We start from the raw sequence: 19,288 nt of genomic DNA, 5'->3' as shown, positions 1-19,288 counted from the left end.
TTGCTTTGGTGGGTTGATTTGTAGTTAATGGTTTGTACTTAATTACTGTCTTGACTTCAAGCCTTCTAAACATAAAAGGCTACGCAACTCCATGCTTTTCTAAACAAGAACAAATTAAATATATATTTCTTTTACGGGTAAGGCTATGATATGTTAATATTTCTCATACATCAACTATTTTTATCACTTTCAGGACTCATTTTACCACTTGAGGACTCATGTAGTAACTAAGAAAATTTACCACTTTAAGGACTCATTTTACCACTTTAAGTCAATTGTATGTATGTTATACATTAACATATTGTAAAATATGACACAACCCGCCCCGAGATTTCACCCTGAAATCCGAGGAGGCCCTAAGGCGCCCACTTGTAAAGAAGGTTTTACCAAAAATTCAGCAGAACCTCTCTTAAAAGTAGGTGACAGAACCCGCCCCGGATTTCACCCCGAAATCCGGAGTGACCCTGCGGGGCCCACCTTAGTGATAACTCTACCGAGAACTGGTCGAGTCACCCCTAAAGTGGACTACCCAAAACAATAACCCACAATAGATCAGAGCCAAACAAAGAAGTGCGGAAGCTATTCGTCAACTATGCCTCGAACCCCGTACGCACGACCTCAACTAATAACGCCTGCAAACTGGGCATTAGAAACCGAAAGGCCCAGGGGAAAGTAGATGAAAAACGTTAGCGTGAGTGGACAAAAATAAACAAATTATCAAGAAAAAGATTTCATACTTTCCCACATTTATTTCTTAAAAAAAAATTCCCGATGCATGCAACATTTATAAAATGTATGTCTTTAAAACTCGGAGTCTCGTGAAAACATACCAGTCCCCGCTGGCTAAAAGAATCGGACTAGCTCCGCTAGTCAAGTAACAAATAGTAGAATATGGGGAAGGGACATCACCATACGGGTAAAGGAGCCCCTTAGGCTCAACCTACCCTCGACTACCACTCACACATAGATTGTGTGAGGAGGAGAACTAATAACCTCGACTGCCACCCACGTGAAGAGGAGAATAAATCACCTCGACTGCCACTCACAAACACAAAGTAACCTCAACTGCCACTCACAAACGCAAAGTAAGTGAGGAGGAGACCTAAGGGGCATGGCCCGAGTATGGTGAGGAAATCATTCAAAATCCATAAAATCCGAAAGGCTTTCCCAATATCTCACGAGAAAACAAATAAATATATTCCAATGACGTGACCCCGCACGCCAAATACTCTCAAATTCAGAACCAAACCCGGAAATTAGTACGAGCACAAATTCCTTCGGAAAAATCTCATTTCCAATAATATTCATATATTCCAAAACCAATTCCGAAAGTCATACCGAGATAAATCATAATTAAATTCCAAAATCAATTCATATACTCGGAAAGTGATAGTTAATTAAATAGAACGTACTTTAGTAAATAAATGCATGCATCACTTATTTAAAAACAAACAAAAGTCCACTCACAGTACTATTGGGCGACCACGCAAACGAGTTCCTTCATCTAGCCGTAGCTCGCAACATTGCCCTATACACAATTATATTTCCGTAAACAGCAATCCGATAAAATAAATACGAACCTAAACGAAACCCGAAAATCCCTATCTCCATTACTTCTCAATTTCCACCTAAAACTCTTCCACAACACTACCTCCTCAATTTACATATTCCACAATGAAAACGAGGGAAATCCGACGGCCGGATTTCCCACAATTCCATCACAAAACTCCAAACTTCGGAAATTCACAAACAATTCCAAACTCCTCCAAAATTCACCAAACTTCACATACAAGCTCTACAACAATATACAATTTAATGGGCTAAAAACTGAAATTAAAACACTGACATATAAGCCTCCACGCGCCACCAACAGTGGCAGCGCGTGGGCCCCACGCGCCGGCGGCCACCACCTCCGATGGCCACCAAACTCCGGCACTAGCATCTACACAACAAGCCCAACCAACTTCCCAACTACAACATCATCCAATATTACCTCGAAGTGGTCGAATCAAGCTGGTGAAGGAAAGCCCCGAAGCCTCAAGAACCCTAGAAATGAAAAATCATCAATTTGATATCTACACTGCAAATTGGATTGAACAACCTTAGGGGAAATGATCACCATCAAAAACCGAACCTTCGATGCTAACCTGGTGGCCGGAGGTGGCCGGAATGGCTGGAAATCGGCGAAACCCCAAAACTGTAACCGGAGCAAACCTTGCTTCGATTCGAGGTTTTCCGGCCAAATCGTCGAAAACTAAGGGCACCAGCGTGATCAGGGGGAAGAGGCGACCCTGTGGTGGCCGGATTTCTGCCGGGTGATGGCCGGACGGCCGGGAATTGAGAGGAGGAAGATAGAGGCCGAAAGGGAAAGAGGGAGAGATCGGGGGAAAGAGAGAGAAAGGGTGGGTTTCCGGTTTTGGAAACCTACCACAGTAAAATTTCAATATATATATAAATTTACCATGAACAGTAACTTCCTTATTTCGCTCATAACTTTCGCATACGAACTCCAATTTTTACGCACTACATATGCACGCGCTCGGTTTAACGTCCCCAACAACTTTCATGAAGGAAATTTCTCAAATTTTGACCCGAATAAAAAGTCAACTTTTAGGGCCACTAAAAGTACGGAAACGAAAGTAAAAGTGAAAGTAGTTGTCGTTTACCGTCCAAATGACTAGTAAACCGTGGATTCAGGTTCGGGACGTTACAGTAGGCAACCCAAAACCTGTGAGGACACATTTACACTTCTGACAATCCACCTTACTCTCCTAGAGCCACCTTTCTCCCAAAACCAAACAACTCCACAACCAACAAACCAAAAATCACAACTCAGGCACCAATATTTGAACAAAAGATCCTCAAATTAAGTTACAATAAGTCATCATGATTGGGTCATAAACCCTAAATAAAGAATACTACAAATTTATACAACAACCCTAAGGTGATTAAAGCAATCTAAAATAGTATAACTAAAATGATAACTGGTAGGTTAAACAAATAACCTACAACAAGATGATGGCAGAGGATGTGGATGTTATGCCTCAACTCCCAATAAGCCGAACATCAATACTGCGAACTGAGCATTGGAAACAAAGGGCCCAGGGGAAAGTATTTGAAAAACGTTGGCGTGAGTGGACAAAAATAAATAATTGAACTAAATAGAATAAGGAAAGAATTTATACTTTCCCACGTAGTTAAATTTATAAAACTGCGATGCATGCAACATTGCTAAAAACATTTATCTTTAACTCCAAATCTCGTAAAAACAAGCCAGCCCTACTGGTCAAGTAAAATCAAACTTGTCCCGCTAGTCAAAAATAACTAAGTGAGAATACTGAAACTCCAATACTCAAGAATAGGGTCAGCCTCACTGGTTAAACATAAAAGCATGGGGAAGATAACATGGAGTCTCCCAAACTCGAGTTAGAGCCTTCCAGGCTCTATCCTCGACTTCGACTCACAAACACAAAGTAAGTGAGGAGGAGCCTCGACAGAACCTCACATGAGGAAAAGAACTACAAAAATAAAGCAACCCTGGTATGGTGAAGGAAAACATTCGAAAACAGTAAAATCCGTAAAGCCTTCCCTAAAATCTCTCGAAGAAAAATACGAGCAATTCCCAACCATACTCGGAAAAGTCTCAAGGGAAATCAAGTAAATCAACGACATGTCCCACATGTCAGAAGAATCTTAAATCGATAAATAAATTTAAAAAAAATGTGAAATAAAATAGATTCATAATCAATCAATAATATAAATATATTGGTGGATCATCAAAATTCTCGATATCAAATAAAGTAAGGTGAGATCATTCTCGAAAGTCAACAACAAAGTAAAAGTCATAACTCAATCTCCAAAATCTCAGTATATGCTCAACAATAATTAGATCCATGCATTTAAAAAGAATAGCTGCATGCGTAATATTTAAAACAAGGTCCACTCATAGTATACGGCTAATCCTACCGTCGATCAACACTCTCCTCGTATGAGGTCTCCTCACATCCTATACAAAGTAGCACTCGTAAACAACTAAGCTATTTATCGGAAATTACATTTACTTTAAATTATAACGGACTCTAAACACTACTCCCGTGAATCCACATCTCCATTCATCCTCGGATTTAACCCAAACTTCACCACTAATATTAATTCGTTAATTTATCGGTTTCAGGGTCTGAGAGAAATCTGACGGCCGGATTCTCGTAGATCGATAATTGAAACTCCAAACTTCAGAAATTCACAATTTATATCAAAATTCTCCTACTCCCATCAAATTCATACCTACAAGTTTTACAACTCAAAACTAACTTAACTAGCCAAAACAAAAAAACCAAAACCCGCCCTACACGCCTTCACGCACCACCAACAGTGGCCCCGGCCAACCTCGAACTGGGTAACCATACCTATGCCAAATTCTTCGTCTCAACAAGCCCAACAACTTTCATAACTACAACAAAGTCTAGAATTACCTTAGTTGGCCGAAATTTAGCCCGAAAGGAAAGAGCCCGAAATTTCAAACCCTAGAAATTTCAATTCTTCAATTCTTCCTCCACACTTCAATTGGATCAAGAGACTTGGAGGGATTTAAGTACGTCTCAAGAGCTTTTAAATGAAATCTGGAGAAATCGCCGACGACCCAAATCTGCTACAGTACACTTCTTTGCTTCAATTCTCTCTCTTTCGGCCAAACCGCCGTAATCCACTGCCACTGGCTTATAAGGGAGGACGAGGGGGTCCAAACATGACTAGTGGTGCACCGTCAGGTGGCCGAACAGTGAAGAATCGCCTAAAAAACAGTAAGGGTCGAAGAGAGAGAGAAAGAGTTTGACTGCGGGGTGAGTTTCCGGAAATGGAAACCTACCATAGTAAATTCTTCTTTTTATACAAAAATTATCATGAATAGTAACTTTAGTTTTTTTTTTTTTTTTTTAATCATAACTTTCGCATACAAACTCCGATTTAAGTGTGCCACATGTCTACAGCAGACTTGATTTAACGTTCCTTACGACTTTCATGAAGGAAATTTTCTCAAATTCTCGACCCATAAAAAGTTAACTCTTAGGACCTCTAATCAGTAAAACAAAAATCGAGAAAATAAAACTTAAAGAAATTAACTTATATATACCGTAAAAGGGGTTAATTGGATACGAGAGGTATCAATTCTCCCATCCTTATAACAATTTCGTCTTGCTAGAAAAGCTGGGGGTACTATTGTCTCATCTGATCTTCTAGTTCCCATGTAGCTTCCTCCACCAAATGATTACTCGAAAGTACTATAACCGAAGGTATCATCTTGTTCCTGAGTACTTGCTCCTTTCTATCAAGTATCTGAATAAGATTTTCTTCATAAGTAAAATCCACCCTCAATTGAATGGCATGTTCTTCTAGGATATGAGAGGGATCAGCAATATACTTGTGGAGCATGGACGCATGAAAGACATCGTGAATTCTAGATAACCTGGAAGGTAGTACCAATTGATAAGCAACTAGACCAACTCGCTCCTATATCTTATAAGGTCCAATGTATCTAGGACTGAGTTTCCCATGTTTTCCAAATCGTACCATTCCATGGAGATAATTTCAAGAACACCCAATCACTTTTCTGAAACTCAAGATCTCTCATTCGGTTATCAACATAACTCTTTTGCCTACTTTAAGCTATTTTAAGTCTCTCCTTGATCACCTTAACCGTTTTAGCTACAATTTGCACGATTTCTGGACCAATGAGCTTTCTTTCCCCCACTTCATCCCAACACAACGGAGTACGACACTACTTTCCATAGAGAGCTTCATAAGGAGCCATATCGATGCTGGAACGGTAACTGTTATTGTAAGCGAACTCCATCAAGGCCAAATGATTATCCCAATTTCCCTTGACCTGCAAAACACAAGATCTCAACATGTCTTCTAGAGTCTGAATAGTTCTCTGTGATTGTCTATCTGTTTGAGGGTGAAATGCGGTGCTAAACTATGATGGAGTGCCCAAGGCTTCCAGTAAACTACCCCAAAACTTTGCAGTGAAACGAGGATCTCGATCAGAAACAATAGAGATGGGTGTGCCATGAAGTCTCACTATCTCATTCATATATAGCTTTGCCAACTTATCCATCTTATAAGTCTTTTGGACTGGTAAAAAGTGTGCGGATTTGGAAAGTTGATCTACAATCACCCAAATGTTGTCATGACCACTACTAGTATGTGGAAGACCAGAAAAAAAAATTCATAGTGATATGCTCCCACTTCCATTCTGGAATTGGTAATAGCTGTAACAAACTCGAAGGCTTCTGTCTCTCTGCTTTCACTTGTTGGCACACTAGGCACCTACTCACATAAGCTGCAATTTTCCTCTTCATATTATGCCACCAATAGTGTTCTCTAAGAGTCCGGTACATTTTGGTTCTGCTGGGATGCATGGCGTAAGCAGCACAATGAGCCTCTTCTAATATTTCCTGCTTTATATCTTCTTGGTTCGGAACACAGATTCTATTCCCAAACATTAAAGTTTCATCCCTCTTGATGGTAAAGTCCGTTCTAGAGCCATTCTGAACCTCTTTTCTTAACTGCTCTAAATATACATCATAATATTGTGCCTCCCGTACTCTATCAATAAGGATCGGCCTCACATGGAAACTAGCTAGTAAAGCTGCAGATCTATCATCAATTGCTAAGCTAACCCCCGTAGCTCATAACTCATAAAGAAGTGGAACTCGAACTGTTCTCAAATGTGATAAGGAAATAGAGGGTTTCTGACTAAGTACATCAGTTACCTATTGGCCCGTCCTGGATGATACTTAATAGTACAATCATAATTTTTAATCAATTCCATCCATCTCCTTTGCCTCAAATTCAGTTCCCTTTGTGTAAGTAGACAACTCCATACAAGTAGTGTCTCCACAATTTAAGTGCATGCACTACTGTGGCAAGCTTAAGGTCATGCGTCGGATAATTCAACTCATGTGGCTTCAACTGTCTGGAAGCACAGGCAATCATAATTCCATGTTGCATCAAAACACAACCCAAGCCTTGTCTTGAAGCATCACTGTAAATCACATATTCCCCGTTATCAGGTAAAGCTAGAACTGAGGGGCTAGTTAAACATCTCTTTAGTTCTGGGAAACTTTGCTCACACTCCTCCGACCAAACAAACCTAACACCCTTGCTGGTTAGTCTAGTAAGAGGAGCTATAATCTTTGAGAAATCTTGTACGAATCGTCGGTAATAACCCACTAGACCCAAGAAATTGCAAATCTCTGTTACACTGGTAGGTCTTTCCCAATTTAACACTGCTTCCACCTTTTGAGGGTCCACACTAATGCCTTCTGCAGAAATAATATAACCCAAGAATCCTATACTGTTGAGCCAAAATTCACATTTACTGAACTTAGCATACAACTTAGCCTCCCTCAAGGTCTGAAGCATAAGTTTCAAATGTCTAGCATGAAGGTTATTGATTACACACATTTTTATGCACGTAATTACGTTCTAAACACTAGAAGTAAGCTAATCCCCATGTCAATTAATATGTAATTTATACATTTTTATTTATTTTGTAGAAAATAAACGGAATTGAGGAAACGAGATAAAACAATGAAAAATTTATAGTAATATGGAGCTCTCGACAAATTGACGAACCAGTCAAATGCTCATTCATTGAACAAATGAGACAAGAAAGCATATTTAATTAAACTAACAAATATTAGTTTAATTAAAGAATGGTGGCTGACAAGTTGAGCTTAATTAAGCTATCAATTATTCAATTGAGTAGTTAGTCCATCATTTCTTCTTACTGTTTCTTTATCCCCACGTGCAGAAGCTTAATTATGGCCTTATGGGTGATGGTTCAATTAACCAAAGGATGCAGCCACTTCATTCCTGATACGTGGTAGACCTATTCTCTTCTCATTACACAGATGCCGCGGTGTATATTTCTGAGCCATTCGATTGCACTTGGATATATATATATATATATATATATATATATATATATATACAGATCCTATCCAGAGCGGAGCTCCGCTTTAAAAATTAACGTGTGAAGTTCGAGTTTTCGGTCACTTTTCGGTCGCATATCCACATCTCGACTGTTCAGTTTTTAGGTACTAGTGTATAGATCGTCTCTGAAAATATTCAGCCAAAATGATGATCGTTAAGGCATTGATAAGTGTCTTAAAGCTAGTACGGTTCAGGTTGACAGATTCAGTCCTTCCATTGGTTTAAACGAGTTAGATGCCTTAATGATCATTAATTTGGCTGAAAATTTGCATAGATGATCTATACAGTAGTACCTAAAAACTGAACGGTTGAGATGTGGATATGCGACCGAAAAGTGACTGAAACTCGAACTTCACACGTTAATTTCAAAGCGGAGCTCCGCTCTGGATTGGATCTGTATATATATATATGTATCAGCTTTCTTTCTCTTGGAGACACAGACAGCAGCCGCACCAAAAACACCAGAACAGAAGCAGCCCCTTGGGCTACTCTCTTTCCCATCCTTCCCCTCCATTTTTTCCTCTTCTCTTTATATTTTCCTTTGGAGATTTAAAGGATTACTCACCCAAAGCTTCTAAGCATCAAAGGACTTCATCATCATCAAGATTTGAAGATTGGGTAAAAGTGGGGAGCTATAAATCAAGGCTTGTCATAATTGCATCATAGCAATTGTGACTTGTTCTTGTTACTTCTCACTTCTTTTCACCTTTTCCTCTTTATTGATGTTTGTTGATGTTAATTTAACTATAGGTAGTGAGTAATTTCTTTGTTGGGGGTTAGGGTTGTGTGCCCTAACCCAATTTTGATGTAATGGATGCTTAATTTAATTTATATGTGGAATTTGTTAATCATTGGATGCTTGTGTTTTGTGATAATTGGTTAGAATGCATGCTTAGGAATCCATAGGTACTTATTTTTATTATCACTTTGAGTTATGGATTGATGGAGCTATGGATGGAATGATTGTAGGGGATATGAGCAACAAAGTTATAATGGCATGGTGAAGGTTATCAAGAGTGGAATCCCTATATCGAGAGTCCTATGCCTTGTCACAACCAAGCTTGTGCCTTGTGTAATTCTCCGTGGCATTCACCTTTTGAGTGTTCTTTGAGGTTTGAGTACCGGGATTTTATGCAAGAATATGAGTACAAGATGTGGATGTATCAAGAGACATGTGTACCCGAAGCATATCCTCATGAGCAAGCTTTTGAGCCTAGGAAGCCATCACTTGAAGAACAACTAGCTCAATTGGAAGCCTCCCAAGCTCGATTGCATGCTAAATTGGAAGCCTTCAATGCTCAATTGCAAGCTTCTCAAGAAATGATTTCACATTCCAATGAGCAACTTGAGCCTAATCTTGCACAAGAGCCACCCTTCACAATTTTTCATGAGCAAGATTCTTTGTTTGACCAAGTAGAGTCTAATTCAAGAGAAGGAGTATTTTATGAGCATCATGAGCTAGAGTTGCATATTCAAGAATGAGAGGGTGATGTTCATATACAAGAAAGTGTGCTTGATTGTGAAAATTTTGATGCAAGTGGGTTGAGAGACTACATTCAAATGGTACTGCCGCATGACCAAGTATTAGTCAAAAAGTGTGCTAATGCCTAGTATATATTAATGGATGACAGAAGCATATTTGAGACAAGGAACTTGGGCGTAGCATGTGATCTTGCAGGTTTTTGATTATTATAAGCATGTAGGCATATACCCATAGCTGCATAATGTGAATGCAATTGAATATGCATTTGTCATGGTCTCATGGAACTAGCATGCTTTAACATATGGGTTTACAATATGTATACATATATATGCATATGCATGTATATCATAAGCTACCGATTTTAAATGCTTGCCATGTGTATTCAAGGCTTATGGTGCTTAAGACGATCACGTGTTGAATATAGTAAGCACCCAACTTTTGCAAGCAATGATAATATATTATACTATATATGCCTTGGACGATTATAATAGGCATATATACATGCTTTCGCAATTTAGCTTTGCAGCACCGAAAGAAAAACTCATCTGTTTTCCAGCTTTTCAGAAAGAAGGCTCTAAGCTCCATCTCTGATGAATGCTGAGGTGAGAAGATGCCCCGAGAAATCGAAATCATGGGGCCATCAGTTCTGAAACAAATGGCAAGGAGGGACTGTAGGATTGGATGGGTGCCCAAAGTAGTTTTCTGGGTGTGAAGAGGAGATTGAGACTCCGCCCAGAAAGTTGAAACTCCGCCAGGGATTGGAGCTCCGCCACTGATCAAAGCTCGGCAAAGAGGATTAAAGAGGAGTATGGCTAGCGGTGGTTGGCAAGCGATTGTTGTGGTCGCTATTTGAGGAAGATAATGCTGATGCCAATCGACGAATAATGCCGAAGCTGATTGATGAGAAAGATGGAACATGGCTAGCAATGGCAGAGACCTAGTGCTCAGCGGTGACCTGGAGATCAGCGGAGACTCGGAGTTCGGGGGATACCTAGAGCTCGATGGAGGCTCGGAATTCTGTGGAGACTCAGAGCTCTGCGGTGAAAGTAGACTTGGAGGTTGGCAGAGGCTCAAAGTTAGGTGGAGAGGGTGGCCAGCGGAGAGGATGATCGAAGATGGAATGGGTGTCCAGAGTAATTTCCGGTGCCAGTTAAAATTTGTTGGTTTGCGTCCGTCGAGTGTTGTATTGCCGCTCGGACTTGGTGGAATTGCCAGAGGTGTAGCAAGGTTTGGCGTAAGGCTCGTCGGCGGAAGATTCTCTAGCGGAAGGCTCGCTGGGGCCCTGGGGCTTAAGCCTATAGCCTCGCTAGTGAGAGAGGGTCGCTAGGCTTGCTAGCGGGAGATTGTGGCTGGCTGTCGCTAGTGGAGATAATTAACGCTGATGAAGCTAGCGGCGCTGGTGCTAAAGCGCTGGCAGCAATCATGTTGGGGCTTGGCGGAGGAGGCTTAGTGCTTGGAGCTCAATGGAGGCGCTGATGATGATTGAAGTTTGGTGCTTCAAGCTCAATGGAGGCGCTGATGATGAGTGAAGCTTGTGCTTGGAGCTCAGCGGCGGCGCTAATGATGATTGAAGTTTGGTGCTTCAAGCTCAGCGGAGGTGCTGATGATGAGTGAAGCTTGTGCCAAAGTGTCGATGGTAGATTTTTGGGTGTCCAAAGTAAGTTGGCACCATTTTTTTTTTTGGCTTTGACCATAGGTGCTAGGCGTTGACTAGCCATGTTTGGCTTTGACCATCTTGGACTTGGCAAATGGCACAAGTTACCGCTAATGGAGCTTGAGTAGCGGTGATCAAAATTGGGCACAAGTTGCCGCCAAGAATATTAATTATATAACAAGTAAAAATTTGTTTTGAGCTCCGTTAAGATGACTTAACTCAATGGTAAGTGACAAAGCCTTTGTGTTGGTTTCCCACAGATGGCACCAATGTTAATGTTTAGAATCGGTAATGTTTAGAGAGAGAGTAAGAGAGAGAGAGAGACACAAGAAGTATAATGGTTCGTCTCCCGCTTTAGCGGGAAACTACGTCCACTTAAAAGCTTAACTAGTGTGTTTGGGCCGCAATTACAAGAGATGTAATGAGATGTTGAGTAAGTGGAAAGGAGTCTCCTTTTATAAGGGAGGGAGACTCCTTCCTTTACATGTTTTCCAATATGGGATGCTAAAACCACTATTCTAGTATAGAAAGGCATATTATGGAGGCAACTTAGCAAGGCCGGGAAGGTGGCCTCCTGTCAAAGTATTGGCTGCTTCCGACTACTGTGGCGTAGCTTGGACATCAGGATACGGGATGCATGTGTCGGTTGGGCCCCACCATGGCTTGTGGGCCCCCCAAGAGAGTGTTACTTATGCTTGGTGATGTAGAAAATAGTCATGCTAGTAACACATTTTCATTGCAATACATGCTAGGAATTCTAGCAGACTTTATAAGTTCTACATATGAAACACTAGATCTAAAAAGCCACAATCACAACTTCCATATACCAAAAGCAAATCTCATTCTAAGCCACATTGAAATTGGATAGAATGAAATTTGTTTCTATCAAAAATCCACCCTAACTAAGATTGGATCTAGAAGTTTGTAATCTAAGTAGATCTAATTCTACTTTTACATATTTCCAAAAACAGTCTCTAACTTGTTAATATTTTCAAAAGGGTAGAAAGTTCTAACTATTACCTAACAAGTCGTGCAACTTTGATTGATATTGTGATCTATTTGCACATTTGAAGTAGATATTGCTTGAGGATTGTCCAGTTTCTTTAGAAAATGTATGACACGGCTAAGATCCAATGATTCCATAGAATTTTTTCTCGTTGCAGCAAATATTTGGGTCAAGGGATTAGCACCCACTTGTGTTTCCAATGATTCAAACTTCTTATTCAGCTGTGCACAAGAAGCTTGCAGTGCCTCTTCCCTCTTAGGCGATTCTTTCAATTGTTGGGCCAAAACTGCTTCCCTTCTTTCATTTGCTATACGTTGTGCTTCATAAGCCTCACTCAAGGCTACTAGTTTATGTTTATCCCATTGTTTTGGGTGACAATCTCTGGAACATCTGCCCATTTTGCACCAATTCTGTAGCCACGCACCCGATTATGCATCTCAAGGCCCATTACCTTCACGACCTTCATTTTGAACATCATTCTCAAGCTCTTGTAATTCATCCTGCAACAACTTAAAAGTTATATCACTCAAAACCTGTAAATATAATCTTCAATAATCAACTTGCTTACTGCTGGTGATTGTTTTTTGAAAACCATATCATAATGCCAAACAATCATAATGTCATCAGACATGACACATGTATTTTATGCAAATCCTACCCTAGGACTACACAATACTCAGATGATTATATGTTAAGAGGTCGTCCAGAAAATTCATAACAAGCTATATTGAATTAAAGTTTTTTTGATTCTCTATGTGACTTGCTTTATGATTGAACAAGAGCATTTATGAAACCATGGTATATTGTAGAATTTATTACTTACAAACTACAATAATTTAACCATAGATATAGAGAATAACCATCTTTAATCCTACACCACAATTTTCTACATCTCAGAGAAACAAAAGTCGTCTTTACAGTTTTAGACATGGTGAAAAGAAAAACTAACCCATAGACTTAAGTTACTCGATTACCTGATTAATGATTATATGAGGGAATTTGCATTTTCATTAGGTCATGGAGGTTGAAGCTCTCCTGGATAATATTCTTCTATATCAATACAATATGTTTCTTTATATACATGATCAATATATATATCATCAACATACTTTATGAATTGATAGTAAATAAGTTATTTGCATTGACATGTAATAGTACAATAATGAAAACTGAATGCAAAACCAAAATTTGAAACACCATAGCCCTTAAAGCACTCACAATTTTTTTTTAGCTTCCTCATTACTAGGCTGAGGTTTAGTTGGATCTTTGTTGCTTGATGAGTATACAAGGCCAAAGAATGTCACCCTATCAAGTATTTCTTCAGGATATTCACGTTCCTACAAAGGAAATTATTATCACGAGTTGTGTTGATAACACAAAACATTAAAAGAATTAATTAACAAACTTAAAGACAAATAATGGGGCTGGAAACTGAAGCAACTACAATTAGAAAATATAGGAAATCATACATGTCCATCAACATTAGTAAATGCATTCTCATCATAAAAAAAGAAGATATATTAGTATATGAAATCAAATTCCTTTGTTGCTGTAGCATGAATGTATTTATTAAAACAAATAACTGTCAAGTGAATAAATCTAAAAGATAATTAAAAGTTTTTACTCATCGTTACAACACGTTTGCAGATACTGAATCCAATAATAAATATGCTATACATCAATTACAACAAGTTATTATTAGTGAATATCAATTACCTATTTAATATCATCAACTACCTGCTCAATATAAAACTGACCATCAGTAGTTGAATGTTGGTGGAGTTGTATATGCTTTAGAAAATCATTATCCATTGATATCTCATTTGAGCATTGGTTTTTTGTTTCAGATGTCTAGTGCAACTTTAATTGTTATCGATTTGTTACATTTGTCTTTGCAACCTGCTAGATTCAAGCGAACTATTATTACATGCAATGCTTAGGGCACAACTTATGTACTTAAACACCAATACATTAACATTCAAAACAAGAGAAACAATGTACCTGATTTTTCGTTTCGTCCCACCTATTCACCAAAGTATGCCATTGCCCTACATGAATGTGCTTATTTCCACATATAAACCTCATTTCTATTCCCTTGAATGGTGTATACAATTTTTTTTTCAACTTGTATTTGAAGCACTTCCATCGCTCATGTAATTTATCCACAATCACATTTTTTATATCAGATGCCAAAGCTAGAGTTTCAGGATCCGACCAATCTAATGCATCCTAAGTATATAATGCATTTAAAGTAAATACTTTAATAAAGCACGATATTTATTGTATCTACAACAAAAGTGGATTTAAGGTAATTGCTTACTTGAACAGTCAGCCATGCCTCCTCTACTTTCCTATTCCTACAAATCTCAACTAATTTTTAGCATTGAGAGGAAAATTAGAGCATTCAGCTGCAAGTTGTCCAATGAACTGACATAATTGTGCTACCTTATCATCTAAGGCAACAGGCTGCCCAATGGCATAAAATTGTAACTTTTCTTAACCTTGTAATCCAAACTTGGGCTTGTTCTTTCCTCGAGTTTTTCGCATCTTTGCTTACGCTTCTTACTTGGTCTACTTTGTGCACCGCTCTCATCGACATTTACTCCAGGTTTAATTGGCACCCCATTGCCAACATTTGGAATGTCAAATGAGCTTAACATCTCATTCATGTCGATAGGTGGGAATGATTTCAGCCTTCCAATATCAATATTGGTATTGTTTGCAATGGGAATATTCACCATCCTCATGAATTCAACATCATTTGAAAGACCTCCACCTTCTTGGAATTGTGTCTCATAGTCTTGAGTCAAATTCACAAACAAGCCTTCAGTTTGAAGAATCATCTGCACATTTTATTATAGCATTTTATTATGAGAAAAATATAAGCTTTTTCAGATTACAGAATACACCTGGTTAACCTCATCAAATCACACAATCTATAACATAAGTTGGACTCCGCTTTACAAGAGACATAGTAATCTGAGAAATTAGCATGCATAGTAGTGTATGATATTGTATAAGAAGTATGAGTTTAACAATATGTTAATCTTACTTCTAAAATGATCTGATGACTAGCAAGGTCTGATTAGAACCTCGTAGTCATAGGGAACGAGCTGTGGATTTTGTTCTGTAAGACAGAGTTATGTTGATTTGGGAATTTTGGTGGAATAGGGATTTCTTTATGATTGGGAAAGTTATTCGATCTTATCTCTAACTTATCTCTAATATTATATTACAATTAATTAATTAAAATATTAACTTTTTCTGCTTTTGCCACTAAGTTTTACCATTCCCCCTAAGTTTTGCCGCTTTAGTTTTATACTTTATGTTTTCAATTTTTAGTCATGACCATATTGATTATTATGTTATTTAAATTTCATTTTGGTATAATTTGGGCACGGTTAGTTAGATTTTTTTTTTCTTTTTAAATAAAACCAAAGGAGGAGAATCAGTTTGCCGGAGGGGCATATAGTAAATATTAATTTATTATCATTCAATCTTTGAAATATTCCAATTTCCTATCGATCACACTATTGTTGCAGTTGTAAAAAAGCAACTGATTCTAGTTCATTTATGATCAGTGATGATGATTCCAACTTGCTAGCATGTGAGATTCCTTTTTCTTCTATTCTTCAGTGTTCATAAGTTTCGTTCTAGTTATGATTCAACACCAATATTGGTCCAAGTTTTCATTATTCTAAATTTGACAGTGTTCTTTGAAATTATTGTGGTTACTTTTGTTCACTATATAACTCTGACACTTGCATTACATTTTCATTCATTTCACTCACTTTTTTGATGTTCACAAAATGAAGAGAGGTGCTGCATCTAGTGCTAAGGTTTTATTCAATGAGAGTCCATCTCCTGAAAATTAACCTCCTCATTCATTGGCGTCCTCATCTAATATACTGCCTAACTCAAATGCTCAATTATCCAAAGAGATACTAGGTATCTATCTTGGCAAGTACTGATACACTCAAAGTGAGTGCTAATTTAAATCCTGTATCGAATTATAGTAAAGAGTAAGTAGGGTATCGTTCTAAGCCGGGGATTGGGGTATACTTCATGTCAAAAACGTTAAACAAATTAGTATTATTCACAAAGTATGAAAAAAATAAAATGAAGTATATATTTACGAAAATTACGAGATAGGGGATTTATGAGAGTTTGTATTCTAATCTAATTACTAAATATTATCCAAGTGATCAAACAAATTTGAATAAAAGTGGAAGTAGATGAACGGAGGAAGTAGAGATATAATTAACAAACCATTAACACATTAAGCAGATTATCAAACATAAATTTCGAATCAAACATGTCATAGAAAGAAATCAATCAAGAACAGAAATGAACACATACAAAGTCCGTATGACTTCCCTTAATTAGATTAACTAGATGAATGCACGATAATTAACCCTATTAATCATGCAAAGGTAATGAGTGATCAATTCATTAACAAAACAAAATTAACGCATTAAGAACATGTGGAAGTTTGATTAATTTAAGCAAAGACAACAAGCTAGAACGCTAATCTTATCATGCAAAGCTCATTGTTGATTTACCTAAGGAATTATAGGTTTTCCACTTGAGCAATTAAGACCTAGAACGCTAGCATATCTTAATCTGGATGCAATTACATGCTTATAATTCCAAGTTGCGCACCAAAGAACATAAACACATAAAACGCAGTATTTAAGCACAAAATCAACAAACAATCAAGACATATTTGAAATCGAAAATTATAATCTGAAAAGCCTAAAACAAAACATGCTTCATGGTTATTGGAAATCAATCTTTAACATCTAAACTTTAATCTCACAAGAATTTGAAACATCCAAAATAACAAAACAAAAATTTGTTTTGAATTACAAGAAAAGAAAACCGAAATAAAACTAGAAAATGACATGATTACACTTTTGAAGATCTCAAGAACGCAAGAAAGCTTCAAAGGTGGTGGCAAGATGAGGACAATAGCAAGGAGATGTTGATGAAGCTTGATCATAGCTTCTTGACTTGAAGAGAGGATGACAAAATTTTGAGAGAGAAAAGGGGAGGATTGCGTTATTTGATCCAGGGTTTGAGAGATTTCAGAATTATGGAGTGGATGGATGTGTATGGAGGGAGAGAGATGGCTGAATGAAGTGAAAGAAGATGTTTGGGATGTCCAACATATGTGTGTATATATAAAGAAGCTTTAGACATAAACTCTAGATCTCCGTCTTCAATTCTGATTCAATTTCATTATTTCTGTTGATGTAGATTTCCTCTTGAATTTTCTCATTGGTCCACATCATCATGATTGCAATATATCCTTCAAATTAGATCAAATATGGAGTAGAGACCTTCCCAAACTCATCCAAAAGATATTTTCTTCCAAACTCTCCTTATTCGCGCAAAATAGATTTTCGGGCAGATTGACATTTGTGTACTAAATCAGTCATAACTTCTTCTAGAAGATATTGACAAACCGTAAAAAGTTATGGAAACTAGACATCCGTATATTTCCAACCATATAAGGATCATAATCTGGATCGTTTTGAGCTGTTCTCAAGACTCTGTTGAATTTGACTAATCTGCACAGGTAGATTTCCTGATTTGAATCGAATTTGTCTTTGATGCATTGTATCTTGTGTCCAATTAGGATTCCTTGTCTAATCTTAATTGCTTTGCTGCCACATGCCTTGCACATATCATCTGTGACATCATCTAGAAGCTTCATGAATGTTCTTGGGCTCTCCTAGTCCACTCAGGTATCTTGATATCATCAGGACTCCTAGCGCCAACAGGTTTCCTAGTCCAACTGGGATTCATTTTCTTAGTATGATTGAGAATGCTTCATTTCTCCATCTTTTTCTATTTCTGTGCGTCATTTCCTCCATGCCTTCATTTTAGACTCAAAAGTACCTAAAAACAAAAACTAAGTTAGAAATGATAATGTTAAGAGAATAACTAAGTAAAATGTAAAGAGAAATGCACTAAAAACATAGGAAGTATTCGTCCGATCAAGTACGCCAAATGCAGGGTTATACGAGAAAGTCTCTGCACTCGACCGAACCCAAATAATGACGGCTACCAATTCACAACACCATCACGTGTCAATAGGAGTCGACAAAACTTAGGCCCTCATTTGTCACCTACAGCCCATCTACCAACTGATAGCTTTGATGCGGCTGAAATAGCCTCACAATTTAACCCTGCAAAATGTAGTTGTTAGTATAGGATAAGCAGGGATCGTTCAGTCCGGGGATTGTAGGGTACACCTAAACAAAAAGGTCAATTTAAATTAGTAATTAATAAAACAAATATTAACAAGTATTTATCAACAAATTTACACAAGAAACAACCATAAAAAAGGGGGGATTCAACTTTTGGTTTCTAAGTTCCTACGAAATAAAACAAAAAGATAAATATATACATGTGATCGACTTCTTCACACTCAAATCAGAATTTCCAAACCATATCAACATGCAATGAATTATTTCAATCTAAACAACCTAAAATCGTGCCAACACTAAATATCAGAAATGAATTCGAAGTACAAGTCTGAAGAGATCGAGTACCACTTTAATTCTTCTTTTGAATCTCCTAAGTTAGGAAAAGTCCGTAACTCAAAATATTTCATATAAAACATCACGTTAATACTGAAGAGCATCCGTCAACATTAAATATGAATCATTAAGTGCAATTAGAATTCTGAATTCAAACATGTATGCATCCATAAGAAGTTACAAACGCACAAACATGTAGCATATAATCTCGACCATTGTACATAGCCTTTACCACTTTAATTTCTGCCCTAAAACGATTAGGTGAATCAGAACACAAATTTGGCTTTATCAACCTGCAGATTAACATAATTGTTCAACCAAAATCATATGCTTAAAGATATAAAGGATGGCACAAAATCAGATTATAAAGATATCATAAACAAATCAAGAACATAAAGAAACAAATCTGAAAATTACTAACATAAACTCATTCTCAACAAAAATCCAATTCCAATAATAAAGCTCATAAAAGAAATCTGAAATTCAATACTAAAGAGTACGAAAACAGAAATAAGGGCCATGAATTACACTTTTTGATCTTCAAGGAAGCTTGGAGAACGTCAAGAGAACACAAGGCTTGGCCTTCAAGAACACGAACAGCC

This window comes from Rosa chinensis, chromosome 5 (assembly GCF_002994745.2).
Source record: "Rosa chinensis cultivar Old Blush chromosome 5, RchiOBHm-V2, whole genome shotgun sequence".
Lineage (NCBI taxonomy): Eukaryota > Viridiplantae > Streptophyta > Magnoliopsida > Rosales > Rosaceae > Rosa > Rosa chinensis.
This window is presented reverse-complemented; position numbering follows the sequence as displayed.